Source organism: Megalobrama amblycephala, linkage group LG2 (assembly GCF_018812025.1).
Source record: "Megalobrama amblycephala isolate DHTTF-2021 linkage group LG2, ASM1881202v1, whole genome shotgun sequence".
Classification (NCBI taxonomy): Eukaryota; Metazoa; Chordata; class Actinopteri; order Cypriniformes; family Xenocyprididae; genus Megalobrama; species Megalobrama amblycephala.
The window spans coordinates 9,469,177-9,485,665 of NC_063045.1; the positions used below are offsets into that span (position 1 = coordinate 9,469,177).

A 16,489-nucleotide genomic window follows, 5' to 3' on the forward strand; every position below is an offset into this window, starting at 1 on the left:
GAAAATTTTCTTTTAGGCTTTTTAATATTAAAGCACCCAGGATACACACACGAAATGGGCATTTTAAACGATAAACTGACACAAATACATTTGAATATGTGGTGTATATGGTCCTCCTTCCGCACATTTGTAAACACGTCAACTTGACCTTTTCAACGTAATTGCGTATTACGTGACGTCACGAACGCGCATCACAGAACAGAGCAAGGCGAGCATTTGTGCTCATAAAACTTAAACTTTTTTATTTATTTTTGAAATGAGTGATCGTTTCGCTAGATAAGACCATTATTCATCATCTGGTATCGTTTAAAGCCCTTTGAAGCTGCACTGAAACTGTCATTTGGACCTTGAACCGTTTGGGTCCCATTGGAGACCATAATATAGGGAAAAATCCTGGAATGTTTTCATCAAAAACCTTAATTTCTTTTCGACTGAAGAAAGAAAGACATGGACATCTTGGATGACATGGGGGTGAGTAAATTATCAGCAAAAGTTTTTTTAAAAGTGAACTAATCCTTTAAGAACTGCATACTTTACACCTAAGAAATCATTTATCATTAGATCTGTTTTTGACAGCACGTTTTGTTCATTTCTGTGCATTTTGCTCAAGCACTGATCAAACTTTTGAAACTTTATCCATTTTTTTGCTGCAGAGGGGATCCTGCCAGTCCAAAGTGAACTCATCACTGTAAAAAATTACCATGATTTTAACAGTAAAAGACTGTAAAAATGCTGCAGTGAAAAACTGTCAATTGGTTTACAGAAAGTTTCTGTACTATATACAGTGAATAACTGTAATAGATCTAACGGTACATTTAATGTAATTTTACGGTAAAATACCGTTAAATTCACAGTTTTTGGAAGTGAAAAATAACAATTCATTGTAAAATTTACAGTGAAAATCCATAAATTGACATTCCCACAATTCCCTGCATGACACTTCACAATTGATATATTTTCGTTGAAATAACTGTTTCTTCTTAGTTTTTCTCATTTTTTTCTAATCAGTTATGTACATTAGGGTTTTATGTTACATCTAATGTTGTTAAATTAATGTTTATTGCATTTTTAAAATTTCATGCATGTTACCTTGATGGTGTTTAGTGTGTGTGTGAATGACACTTTGTGCACCTTCTATATATTAGTATTGTCCTTCTCAGCTTGTGGAAAAGCTGCTTGTGATGAACTTTGATTCATCATGTGACTCTTATCACCACTGTGATTGGTGACTGTCAGTGTATTATAAAGGTACAAAACAGATATTAGTACTTCATTAGGTTAGTAAATTAACATTATATCAGTTAATGAAATACGTTATTTTACCGTAAATTTAACAATTTTTTTTTTACGTTGCTACTGTATTTTTTTTACGGTAAAGTTCTCGCAACCACAGCTGCCGTTTTTTTACCGTAAATTTTACTGGGATTTTTTTTACAGTGTATTACTGTTAAATTAACAACAAATTACTGTATATATTATTATATTATAACTTTTTTTTTACTGCAAATATCCGTAAAAAGCTATGGAAAGTTGCATTTTTTACATAAAATTACTGTATAATTGACAAATATATTTGTTTTTTTCTACCATGATTTTAATAAAAAAAAATACGTTGTCTACTGTAAAATTTAGGGTTACAAAACCAGTATACCGTATTGTCTTTTACAGATTCCACATTTTTTTCACGGTATATTCCTGGCAACCACAGCTGCCGGTATTTTACCGTAAATTTGACAGTTTTTTTTTAACAGTGTGCTTTCAAGTGTCCATTACTCGTGAATAAATCTCACAAGAACAATATCCATTATCATAGCCTACCAATTTCTAAAAATAAAGATTTGTTTTAAAAGACAATATTCTTGTTATTCCAAATAGGCTAACAGATTTGTGTGGACACACAATCGTTGTGATAAAACTCAATTCAATGACAACATTGCTAAAGTTTCTGCTCGTGGAAACCCTAACCAAGGCAGTTACAGAAAGGAAATAATAAATATCATTACCAGAAGAAGCCGACTGTGTAAATCCTTGACATAAACAGTTCGCATTTAAAGTTATTAAAACATTTTCCCGAGAAGTCGCCGGCGCGAAGGTAAGACCGGGTAAGACGGAACAACTGATACACTGCTTTGCGGATAGGCGGAAGTTAACTGACGTCATTGTGAAAAGGGTCTATTACTGAGAAAGCACCATTAAGAGATCATGGACCTTTTAAAAAAGTGTAATGTGAGTGAAATACGTACCTTTACATTTTGATATGATTTGACTTTTCTTTTCTTTTTTTTTAATTAACTATAGAACGCGTAAATAGGGTCAAACTGTAAAAAAAAAAAAAATAATTTTACACATAATTTAACAGTTTATTTTAATAAATATCAAAAATATAAAAGGTGTGCATCATAGCTGACATGTAGATGAACACTTTACAGTTGGTTTTATGACTGTAAATTATTCCCTTCAAATGTTATTTAAGTTAGAATCATGCATACCAATTTCGGATGTAACTTTAGAGACGGTCCCTAAATTTGCGAATATCAAACGTCTAACGTCAAACCAGTTTTAAACATAATCTGTTTGTCCAAACATGTCAGGGGCATGTTTAGTTCTCTTAGTTCATTTGTGTTTGTTTGATTTTGTTCTGTTCTTGTTTGCCCATGTTCCCTGTCATTGTTAGTTAGCTTGAGCTAATTTGAGTTCAACCCCGGTTTGCTGTTTCATTGATTACTCCCTGTGTATTAAACCTTCTGTTCTCTCAGTTCTTTGTTCGCTGTTGTCTGTGTTTTATCTTCTGTGTTTCATTGTTTGGATTAATTATTAAAGATAATTTTTGTTTGCTACTCTATCATCATGAGTTTTCTGCAACCCAGTGTGACAGAACAATGGGAAAAGACTTTTAGTATTGGTATTACTGGATTTCAGTAAAAAATTCTAATTTATCAGTATCATCCTGTCTGATCCCAGGGTCACTTTTTCAGAAAGCTCTTTTTCTATCCTGTTAAAAACCTGTAAAGTTGTGCACATATAAAAACTATTTTCTTACAATAGAAATTAACTTATATATATAAATAAACTAATCATTATGTGTCTCTTTGCATTCTGGAATGTAATTTTAACACAAAATAGAATGAACTTTTACCTTTAAAATTTTAGTCAATAATAGTCAAAATAATGTCAACCTTTGACATTCATCGAAGCTGTTCAACTTAATCCTTGGCAATATGAACACACGTGTCTGATGAACTGTTATTTTAAAAGCTTTTTATTTAGTGTGTTTATAGTGGATGCGGGTAAAGGCTAATCTTGGGAAGGTGAATTCCTGGTTAGGACACTAGATGGTGCTCTATTAAAGTATACATAAGTATACATTTTTTTACATTGAAATATAAATATCAGTGATGGTGCAAATACTTCCAATAGATTGAATGGGTTCTGTTTCTTTCCCAAAAACATCAGTTCTGGGAGTGTGTAAGTTTGGTGAGTGGGTACGAGATTCCACAAAAAAATAGATTTCTTGCTTCTAGCTACATTCAGAACAGCCATGTGATGTGGGAATATTACCCAGTAAGCCAAAAAGGTTTGATCCGGCAGGCCGGAAGAAATAACTCTGCTTGGTTGCGGTTGCCAGACTTGGAATGGGGATGAATGGCACCCCAGAGTTGGCCCAAATACACTCCCAGCCAGCAATGACACGTGGGGCCCAGATGGGTTAACTACGGGTTCCATGGGTACTGTGTGGGCATGGGCTTTGGCTGGGTGAAATCAGCGGGTCCCATGTAGGTTTTGTAGTACGAGTCCCATATAGGAAGCCCATATGAGCTGATTACATGGGCCCCATAAGGGACAGGCATGGGCCAAGTGGGCATGGGTTTGAACTGGGAACACATATATGGGTCTTGCATGACATATTTATGGGCCAAGTGGGCATGGGTTTGAACTGGGAACACATATATGGGTCTTGCATGACATATTTATGGGCCAAGTGGGCATGGGTTTGATCTGGGAACACATATATGGGTCTTGAATGGCATATTTATGGGCCAAGTGGACATGGGTTTGAACTGGGAATGCACATATGGGTCCTGCATAGAAATTTTATGGGCCAAGTGGGCATGGGTTTGAACTGGGAATACATATATGGGTCTTGAATGGCATATTTATGGGTCAAGTGGGCATGGGTTTGATCTGGGAACACATATATGGGTCTTGAATGGCATATTTATGGGCCAAGTGGACATGGGTTTGAACTGGGAATGCACATATGGGTCCTGCATAGAAATTTTATGGGCCAAGTGGGCATGGGTTTGAACTGGGAATACATATATGGGTCTTATATATATTTATACAACAGTTCTGTCTGGTTCTCGAATCTGATTGGCTGATAGCCATGTGATATTTCAGCGATAACAGCACTCCTCCTACCTTTTCACCGCTTGTATCACTCCGCTTGAAGTGACCGTCATGGCGGCACTGGCGGTTCTAGAGGGGGGCCAGTGCCCCTGTGACAACAAGCTTGGACCCCCTTGTGGCCCCCCTAAATGTGGAGTGTGAAATAATTTTTACAAAACTGTTTTTTTGCGATCGTTGTTTTTTACATCCGTTATTAGACAATGGCAACGCGGAACAGAAATGTAATAGGGATGGGTACCGAAACCCGGTATAGACATTATTTTGCAAATTCTATCTCGCCAGAGTCGCCAGCTGAGTCTGCAATAATATTAGGACATTTGTCTAAAATGCATTTTTGCTGTCGCAATCCAGGAAGAGAGGAGCTACAGCGCAGCCGCTCACAACATGAAAGCCCTGATTAATGGTGACGATGGAGGAGAGAACTAAACAACTAAACGTCTGCTTACACTTTAGGCCTGTGATATTAAGCTAATTTTATTTTTGATTTCGATTTTGGCTTCCAAGGATCAGACAGAAGATATCTGAGGTAAAACTATTAAAAACTAGTTTCGTCTAGCACACCTTCACTCTATTCACAGATGCGCCTTCATCCCTAAACCCAAACTTAATGTCAGAATCAGCACAATCAGTGATTTTTGTAAAATACAGTCTTTACTGTTGCTAAATTGCAGTAAATGTTTAATAATTATTATCAACAGTTTAAAACGTTGAAAGCACAATAATCCGCACAAGAGAAGCTGTTCCTCAGGCTGAATGTGTGTGCGCGCGCTCCAAAACGGGTCGCAAATCGACAAACAATTTACACGATGGGCTTCAGGGCACGTCCAAATATACACAAAATGTGTTAAAATGACCGGATTGGAGCGTGTTTAACTACTTAAACGCAGTTTATGTCGTAAGTGTACATGAACAGCTGGGAGAAAATCTGATGTGCAGCAGTCACCTTCTGGCGATTATACCATCAGTGTTAATCAAACAACAAAATGCAGAGAGAAAATCACTCACAGCTCTTCATCTGAATATAGTTAGCTTTAATAAGCATTGATCTATTAATTTATACTGTGAAAACCATGCAGTGTTATTTTACATTTGGTTACTTTACTTAGATTTCTTTTATAGGCTAGGCCTATATTACCTGAACACATGAACAAATGAAAGCACTTTATTTTATTTGTATCTTTGTTTTATTGTATTTGTCAGTTTGTTTTACTTTGTTTCTTTGTTCATGTTCTTACTGTATCTTAAATAAAAGACCAAAAATGCCAGACACTATATAATATAAAGCAAAGTTAATTCAGCTCTTTTTATATATTATATTATATTATATTATATATCAACAAAAAGTACTGATAAGAATACCGTAATACCGTTAAAACCTTAACGATACCCAGTGCAGAAAATTATATGACAACAATAAGGTTGACAAGTGATGTAACTGGCCCCTCTAACAGTACAACTGGCCCCAGCTTGGCCCCCCCAGTTGAAATGGTCTAGAACCGCCACTGCATGGCGGCCGACCAAATCAACCGTAATTTTTACAAATACTACTTGTTGTACCACAAACTGTAGTTTTAATAGTTTTTTAGGCGAGAATGTAGTTGTTTAGACCTGAAATATGTGACTCATATTTAATAACAGCGCCTATTTTACAACTTGTTTTGACGTTTTCGGAGATGTGAGCTCCAGGGCGTCAGCGGCCGTTCAGTGCTTCTGTAACCGCCGAGAACAGCTTAATCTCGGCCAGTGCTTTGTGGATTTGCCGCTGGCTCTTATAGTGGTTAAACATGAGACATTATTCAATTTGAGTACATAGAAAAGGCAATCTTTGGTCTTTATTAATCTATTATTTGTTCCAGAGCAAGTCGAATTGTGCTATGTTAAATTTGATAATAATAAACGACGTTATGTTACATCATTATATATAGCATCCCACTGAGCAAATTACGTCCAGAAGACGTCTTTTTGAGGTCTTGTCTCAGGTTGAAAAGACGTCCACTGAGGGGCCAGAATGAAAGTTTTTATGACGTCTTTTTTTGACGTCTTCTGGACATCCGATATAGACGAACACGCAGAATCACCAAAGGAGAAAATCACAATTTTTAAGCCACCATCGTGGAGATGAGTGTTTGCTTTAGTTGGGCTCTTGACCCTTGCCTTATTAATATTAGAGTTTGTTTGTGCAGTTAACTGATTCATAACAGCCAGACAAGTAAAGAGACATGATCAGGTGTTGGTTATGGTCTCACATAACCATTATTTGACCTGAATCACTGAACTCATGAAGAGCCCAATCTCTGAGTTAGATTTACATTATTGATTACAGCAGAACTGTGATTCTACAGCAGAAGATCAGCTTTTATAATATGATTCAAATGATTTCAGAAAAGGTGTGTGAACAAAAAAAAAGTATTCATTTTAGGCACACACAGACATCAAGAATCAGCCCGTGAATCTCAACAGTGGTGACCATCAAAAAGCATGTTGCAATGCATTCTGGGAGCCACCAATCAAAATTCATCCATGGCTCCCATCATGCATTGCTGCATGAATAAATTATGAGCTGAATTGTTGATCTTTTTATCACAATATGTTGCTTGTCACCGTCATTGAGATTCACAGGCTGATTCTTGATGTCTGTGTGTGCCTAAGAGAAAGATTTTTTTATCATGTGAAATCCTTTATATTATATTGATAAAGCTGATCTTTTGCTGTAGAATCACAGTGCTGCTGTAATCAATAACGTAAATCTAACTCAGAGATTGAGCTCTTCATGAGTTCAGTGATTCAGGTCAAATAATGGTTATGTGAGACCATAACCAACACCTGATCATGTCTCTTTACTTGTCTGGCTGTTATGACTCAGTTAACAGCCCAAACAAAGTCTAATATTAATGAGGCAAGGGTCAAGAGCCCAACTAAAGCAAACACTCATCTCCACGATGGTGGCTTAAAAATTGTGATTTTTCTCCTTTGGTGATTCTGCGTGTTAGTCTATATCGGATGTCCAGAAGACGTCAAAAAAAGACGTCATAAAAACTTTCATTCTGGCCCCTCAGTGGACGTCTTTTCAACCTGAGACAAGACCTCAAAAAGACGTCTTCTGGACGTAATTTGCTCAGTGGGATATTGGCTTCAACTAGACGGGACATATCAGACGAAGACTCTTCTCCGCTCTTCAAATACGTAAAACATTAAACTTTATAAACATAGGGTTTTTTGAGTAAAGAAAACGCTTTACAATTTTTTTTTTTCAAACATCAGATCTTTATTTCCTTGGCATTGCATAGAGGAGATGCCCAAACTGCGTGCGCACTTCATTCACGAGGGGAGGCGGATTAATGTAATGAGGTTTGATTGACAGTTTGAGGATCCAATGGAGTTAAGAGGTTTTGTCACAAGCTCTTTAAAATCCTTTTCATTCGTTAAATATTTGTAAAACCCACATACAAGCGTAAATGTTTTTTTTTTTGTTTGTTTTTTTTGTAAATAACTAGTGCTTTGTTTGGCTGAACTGTACAATTGTGCTTATTTGTTGTTCAATAAATATTATTTTATATAAATATGTCCATTAGTAAGTAATATGGATTGAGTGAAAGTTACATTAATACGCCATTAGATGGCGGCAACACTTTACAGGAGAATGAGTCAGTGAAGCACAAGAGACTTTTAAATTGAAAGGAACTTTTGCAAAGGAAGTTGTTTTTAGCGCTGTGGTGTTCTACAAAGATCGCTTTCCTCAGAGGACATTCAAACGGACTTTTATAATGGATATAATATTATGGACATCGACTTTAAGAATGAATGTAATGCAATATATCAGACACAGGTAACAGCCTACTCTCTCTCTCTCTCTCTAATACTGTATAAAATTCAATGTGTTTCAATGAAGCGACTCGACGTTCCTTCGTTACTAGTTCTAAAGTGACGTTTTAGAGTTAGTAACGGAGGCTTGGTCCAACTGACAACTTGAGATATGAATCCGTGGCGGAAGGAAGTAGTGCTGCACAAAAGAGGGTTTTAAAGACACTCCATTGTTGTTCTTATTTATTTACACACTCGTGCCGTCGAACTGTTGTATAAACGCAATATCACACTCGTAGCCGTGCGATATGGCTGTATATCAGCACGCTGTGATTACCTACGGCACGAATCACAGCATGCTGATATACAGCCATATCGCACGGCTACGAGTGTGATATTGCTCATATATCTATGGGTAAAAAAGAACATCGACAACACAAACGCCATGACTGTTTTGGATGTATTTTTTGGAGAGATGTTTTGTTTTCTTTTTTTCAGACATTTTTAAAAAATATATTTTTTTTATTTATTTACCGGTACGTTGTAAAATTTAAATTGTTAAAGATTATGTTTGTTGTTCAATGTATTATATAATGAGTGTATTTTGTATTGTATTTTTGGAGGTTTTTTTTCAGAGATTTTTTTAAAATATATTTTTTAGTTTTACCGTATGTTGTGACATTGTTTTTTAAAGATAATTTTTGTTGTTCAATTTAATATATTTCTTGCAGTTCAAAGCATCAAGTGTCTTGTATTTATCTTGTACTTACATTCATTCTTAGTTTTTAATTTTTCTTAGATTGTTTCCTTAAATGAATGGTTGGGCTTACCTTGCATGAATTGCCCAGTTAGGACCAACATAAGATCCTTACAGAGCCCACTTTAAGCCCATATGGGCATTCACGGTTGAATCCTGGTGCAAGCCCACTTTAAACCCCTTTAGGCAGGTGGGGCCCAAATGGGTCTGACACAAATTGCCCGGTTAACACCCACATAAAACCCTTACAGATCCCACTCAAAACCCACCTGGGCATCCACGGCTGGCCCCCATGTGGATCCCGGGTGCAAGCCCACTTTAAACCCCTTCAGACTGGTGGGCCCCAAATGGGTTTGGCATGAATTGCCCAGTTAGGACCCACATAAGACCCTTACAGATCCCACTTAAAACCCATCTGGGCATCCACGGCTGGCCCCCATGTGGATCCCGGTTGCAAACCCACTTTAAACCCCTTTGGGCAGGTGGGGCCCAAATGGGTTTGGCATGAATTGCCCAGTTAGGACCCACATAAGACTCTTACAGATCCCATTTAAAGGCCATCTGTGTAGCCATGTTGCAAAGCCCACTTTGGACCCCTTTGGGCAGGTGGGGCCCAAATGGGTCTGACATGAATTGCCCAATTAAGACCCATGCAGTACCCTTACAGGTCCCACTTTTAGTACGTCTGGGCTTCCACGGCTTTCCCCAATGTGGATCCCGGGTGCAAGCCCATAATGGGGCCCACATTTGCCGCCCATGAAGCCCTCCTCTGGGCCCCACATGTCATTGCTGGCTGGGCTGGCTCGAGTCCGGCTGCCAAAACTACTGGCATTGGGCCACAATCCAGCCAACAAGAATTGAACACTTAGCCGGTACTGGCCCGAGACTGGGTACTAAAACAGAGCCGACTACTAGTAGTCTTGGTTGCTAAACTAAAAAATATACTTGCACTTACTCTTATACAAAATTAAAAACATTTTTGTGTGTTCAATACAACTTCTAAAATATGTGTATTAAAGACTCATTCCAGTTTTATATAAAAACTAAGCTTTGAGTGTGTTTTTCCACAAAATAAAACTGTTAACTTAACCTTAAGATAGCATCTACTTCACACTAAAATAAAAATATATTTTACAGTGTCCTTGTTAAGCTACATGTACTTATGCATAAGTCAACTTTACAGTGATTAAGGGTTTGGCTCTTGCACAGTTTTTTTCATGGCATCCTTACCTATAGCCTACTACCCTATGAATTTCCCATAATTCATATGTTTCATCAAAAATATCTAAATTTGTGTTCTGAAGATGAACAAAGGTCTTACAGTGTGGAACGACATGAGGGTGAGTAATAAATGACAGAAATTTTATTTTTGGGTGAACTAACCCTTTAAATGTTGAAGTCAACTTATAGCCTGATATAATATACAGACTTAGTGACTTCTGGGGACGTCCCATATGTGCATACCTCATATAAAACCATAAGTGGTGTCATCGAATTGTCATCAAAGTGTTTATCATTGGGTCTTAGTACCTGGAAGGAGTTTTAATATAGAGTGATCAGTTATGACTTCGATGTTACAAGCATACAAACCTAAAACACTGTAACAATGGAAAAAATACAGGAAATCAAAAAAATATATTAAATTAATTTTAAAAAAAATAATTGAATAAATTAATTAAATATATTTCTCATTCACACAGAATCATTTATTACAGATAAAGTATTTTGTAGTAAAGCTGTTTTGTCTAAAGCAGAAGTCACAGAGTTTCATGTGAGTAGGAATGGAAAAAAGCCCTTCAACCACACATTACTGACACCTCAAACACACTCTCACACACTGACATTAAACACACACATCTAGCAGTTACAAGCTCATGCATAACTGTCCAACAGAACAAACCACATTTCTGTACAGATGTGAAGAAATGAGACCACAGCAGGGTCTAGGCTCCTTTTGGTGATTATTTTGCATCTAAGTTTTGCAAAAAAAAAAAAAAAAAAAGCGCGAGTGAGCGAGATTTACACACAGTCTCTTTAAAACTTTAAGAGTCAAACATGAAAATGCTCCAATGTGCCATATGATTTAGATAATTTGTTAAAAAAAAAAGTCATATTACAAAGCAAACTCTTTAGAAGTTTTTAAGAGATCATTTCATGAGTCCAGATTTAAGTACCACTCTTCAAACCCCTCCGAATGATCTTACTGCATGTCTGCTGCAATTTTCTGAAGCAACATATGGTGATAGTAATATATTCCTGAGGTTGTCGGCGCTTAGAGAAGAATTGAAGTTTGATCATCATCTCATGGCAATAGGCGCATACTCAACATGATCTTCCTCTTTAACGTTCTGTAAAAAAAACATCACACAAGAAATGATAATACTAAAAAATTTTTTTTTTTTAAATTAGAAGTGTGACCCTAAGAGCAGACAGATTTCTTTTGGTTGTGATGTAAAATGTGACTTTCTGACTTCAATGATTCACAAATATATCCCTGACAACACAGAGTTTCGGCTCTCATCTGGTCCGCATGTAATCCACATATACTTTATAAAGTCATGCCAAACAACACTAAATATATGATCTGATATGCGATTTTGCTGTAACAAAATCCAATCTGCCAGAAGTTTGCAAAAAAATGGACAATGTAAATGCAGCCATAGTGTTATAAAGCAGGTTTGACTGATATAAAATGCATTTGCTCATGAACTGTCATGCAAACAAGCAGAAATATGTGCATCGTCGTGACTTTCATTTCCTGAATGCTTCAGTTTCCTGTCAAACCATTTAACATAGTGAGTTTCTGCTAAAATAAACGCAATGTTCAGTTCACTTAAATTTGTCAAAAGCAACTTAATCTTTTTTTTATTGGGACTACATGAACCATTATTTTTTGCCATAACTGGACAGTGGATGTGTAATTAATGATCATTTAAGTTGGAGATTTAAAAGAGTTTCTGTGTTGAGTTTGACACTGCTAGCTGATGCACAAACCTGGACATGTTTCTGTTGTATAAACCTGAATTCATTCTGGAAATGTTTTATTCTGATAAAATAAGCACAAATAATTTTTTGATTATATATGATATTTACTGACAGAAGGGTTTTCATGATGAAAGTTAAATCTGTAATGTTGATGGTGAAGTTAAAAGTTCCCGTGCTCTTTCAGTGCTTATAGTTGCTTTAAAAATGTGGGGAAGTAAACATTTTGGGAACCATGTTCCTAAGCAGAGCAGATTTGTATATGTGTTTCTGGCACTGAATGATGATCTTATGGCTTTTATAAATATCAGATGCTGCTGTTGTGTGTGATCGACCATTATACAAAAATACAGTCACACTCGTCTAAATCTTACTCACTGATGAATTAATACAGAACATAAATTAGAAATAAATTATCTCACCGATTTATGTACTTTTCTTTTGAGGAATGTAGGATCAGCATAAGTTATCTCTTCTTCACGAGGCTGAACTGTTTTAGCAACAACAAAAACAGATGCATCAAAACAACAAAAACTCAATCTTAACTAGATCGGTTTCTTTGTGAAGTATTTGATATTAGGGTTGAAATTCCATCATTAAACTCAAGAAGTGAAACAGCATCATTTCTACACCAGCAGAGTGCTGCATCTTTACACAAAAGTTGTTTTATTATTGAAATAATGTAGATTTGCATTCATTTATTTGTTTGTATTTCCAGTGTGTTTTGATGCAGTCTGAGAAATGCAGAATCAGTTTTTAATAAAGAGCCGTGTTCAGAAATTGTGAAACAAAATAACTGCACATTTAGTTTGTTTTATATACTTGCATACTTATATGTAAACAATTAAAATATTTATTAGTATTATTTGATATATTATTTCTTAAAAGCAGTATGTAACACTTGCCTTCTCTATCAGTTTTTCTGTGTTTCCTACAGATGAAGAAGATCCCGACTGTGGCAACAATCAACAGAGATCCAACAGAGATCAACACTATCACAGACACTGAGACTGGAGGATGTAAAAGAGAGTGAATTGTAATGATAAAGAGAGACAATAATGTAAGTAAATGTGTACATAAACACACACACACATATATCATCACTGTTGTACCTGCACATGTGTGACAGAGTTGAGTGATGTCCAGATGTTGAGTCTGGTTGCTGATGGGATTGTTCAGCACACAGCTGTAGGTGTTTTTATCCTGATATTCCACCTCCAGAGGTAGAGAGAGACTGATGCTGAGATCAGACACACTGATGCTGGACAATAAACTGTTTCCTTTGTACCAGGAGAGAGTCACATGACTCCACATTCACAGCTGAACACACCAATGAACAATTTGATGATGATGATGAAGAACATTGTGAAGAGTTTCTGCTGATGACAGGAACAGACAGACGAGCTGAAAAACATCAGAGAAATACTGATGAATCTAATAAACTTATTTTCAGTTCACTGTGTTGAGTGAGTGTTTATGGTCTGTCATCCCAAACTATACAATTTCAAAAACTTAAATATGGAAATAGTTTATAAAATAGGAAAATGTGAGGGACAGGACAAATGACATCTCTACTCACCATAGACAGAAACATTGAATGTTTTTGATGTCAGTTTTGTTCCACTTATCTCTAGTAGATAAACTCCAGCATGTTCAGTTGTGATGTTTGTGATGGTCAGAGATCCAGTTTGATCGTACAGCTTCAGTCTGTCTCTGAATCTCTCATCAGTACAATTAGATATGGAGATGATTTGTTTCTCAATGCTGATTTTAACTATGTCTTTAGCTGGCAAATTTCCACAGTATGTCGTCGTCTTCGTGTAGTTCAGTAACATCAGTGTGTAAAGTTACAGAATCTCCCTCCATCACTGACACTGAATCACCAAACACACCTGGAGAACAGAAACATTTAAACAGATTAAGACTCCCGTTAGTTTACAATTCCTGAAATCAGCTGTAGTTTTGTCTTGTACATATGAACTGAAAAACATTCACAGCAGCAGCAGAGACACAACACAAGATGAAAGCTGAAATATATAAACAGACAGATGTGTGAAAACCAATAATTTGGTCTTTGTTTTAAATTTATCATCAGTGGAGCAAAATCAATGTGTAAAATTACATTATATTCTGAAAACAAAAGATACATTTAGATAAGATAAGTTTAATTATGCTGGATATTTAAAAAAAATGTTTTTTTAAATAAATGGGACATTTGTGCCCGTAGATGAAACAGGTTCTCTGAAACTCTCTAATGCTCTCAGGGTTCATGCGCATTTTGACAAATGAATTTCCATGACGTTTGTAGCTGTTTATGATTACTGAAGAAGTATTAAAAAAGTAAATCAATTACATATAATTGTTTTTTAAAAGGATAAAAAAGTCCTAATATTTGAAAGCAGCTCACTGGTTTTGGCTTTCTGAGTCTTCATGCAGTGCATAACCTGAAACATTTACATTCACTGTAGAATTGACCATTATCTACCATGACTTTTAAAATTTTACTTTCATTTAAATTTAAAATTATGAACAGAGACCCTCAAAGTTAGTAGATCTAATTATTAATCTGGTACATACAGCAGCAGATAAAAATGATCTAATTTGAACAATTGCAGCAGCTTTATTACTCCAAAATGGAAAGAAATTAAAAACATGTTTTTTATAACTTACCAGTCAGACTCCACCAGCACAAAACAAACATGTGGAACATTGTCTTTAAACGTTCAATGTTCCATCTAATGAACACTGTCCGCCAAAACACTTGAGCTCTGTGAATCCTCCCACGACAAGACTTTAACCCTCCTAGTTCGCATGCCTATTTACATATTTCATAATGTTATAGTTCATCAGGTCTGGTTTTACAGACAGGGCTTGGACTAAGCCAGGATTAGGTCTCAGATCAATTAGGACATTTAAGTAGCTTTTATAAACATACCCTAGGAAAACAAAAAAAACATCTTGAGGCAAAACAATGGCAATGACATATTTAAAATCTGTCAGGGCTAGTTACTTTCAGTTAAAACAGCTCAAACATGCATTTTAGACTGGAACTATCTTAAGTCTTGTCTGTGAAACCAGGAGAATTCTGATTATGTTTTTTTAATGGATGGAAAATGGTTTTATCAGTTAACATACTTGAAAGGTAGTTTTCAAACTGTTAAATGGCTAAAATTAGAAGAATAAAGCTGAATATCAGAGTAACGTCATAGAAAAATAGAGTCTAACCCTTGTAATTTTAAAATGGTTGTATATTTTTATTCAATATTCAATTATAGTTTGTGCAAAACCAATATACAGTGTTAAAACCATCTGGCATCTCACAGTACCAGTTTCACTGAGCTTCATCTTCTGAGTCAAACTGAAAGCAGCTGCGGTCTATTTTCAGAGACGTGGTGTGATCTGTTGGATGGACAAAGGTGTGAATGGGTATTCAGAGCAGATGTGTTTAACTTGTAGGTGAAGGGCTTCTTCCTGTCCTGTTACATGTGCAGCTTTTTTTTTAAAACTCTTTAATCTACAAAAACAACAACAACAACAAACAAGATGATCAACTGTTTCTCACACAGAGGGAAAGAAACAACAAAAACAAAACAATTGCCCCCACCCCACAGATTTTATTGTAAAATGCTTTAATACTATAGTATTATGAGAAGTGTTGTTAGCAAACTCTCATCTGTTGTAAATTAAGGACTTTGTGAAGTTTCCACCCACTGTGCAAAACAAACAAACAAACAAACAAACGTGAGATGCCAGAACATTGCTTGAGTATATGTCTTGCTTTTGTCTTCACCGGGTGTGTACGGTGTATCATTTGACTGAACCTGATCACTCCCAAGTTGTTGCATCGTCTTCTAGTTCACAGACATCCCATTTCTATTCTTGAGGTGCTGCCATCTGCCTGTTTCCTGTTGAGCTCAGTAATGTGATGCAGCTTTACCTGCTGTTTCTCAGATACCCACTAGATGGCGCCATTTCTAATTTAAATCATGGGCTCCTCACTGGCCTTCCAAAAAACACCATTAGACAGCTGCAGCTGTCCTCAGGTCCTTGCACTGGCTTCCAGTTGCATTTAGAATTGATTTTAAAGTACTGTTACTTGTTTATAAATCACTCAATGGTCTAGGTAGGACCTCAATACATTGCAGATATGCTCATAGAATATAAACCTATAACAGATCACTCAGATCATCAGGATCAAGTCATTTAGAAATACCCAGGGTTCACTCAAAGCAAGGAGAGTCTGAACCAGCTTCCAGAAGAGATCAGGTGTGCTCCAACAGTAGCCACATTCAAATCCAGACTCAAAACACATCTTTTTATCTATGCATTTGCTGATTGAGCACTGTGCTATGTCCGAACTGTTTGCACTTTATTTTATACGTATTATCTTTTTATTCTTTTAATTCCTTTTCTCGTTTTTATTTAATTTTTAATGTATTTTATATCTTTTATGTATCATCTTGTTATTTTTGACTTTTAATGCATTTTAAATTCCCTCTACCAAGGGAGACCCACAAGAGGGAGACACTGGACTTTATATTT

The 16,489-nt window shown here is 36.2% G+C and overlaps 1 long non-coding RNA gene across 1 annotated transcript; it reads right to left on the reverse strand.

Moving 5' to 3' along the window:
* Window positions 1-13,291: 13,291 nt before the first annotated feature.
* On the reverse strand, window positions 13,292-14,713 carry LOC125263487. Its single transcript, XR_007183822.1, has 3 exons — window positions 14,618-14,713; window positions 13,527-13,839; window positions 13,292-13,351 (listed from the first exon to the last, which is right to left on the reverse strand). It is a non-coding gene; the product is annotated as an uncharacterized LOC125263487 (long non-coding RNA).
* Window positions 14,714-16,489: the final 1,776 nt, after the last annotated feature.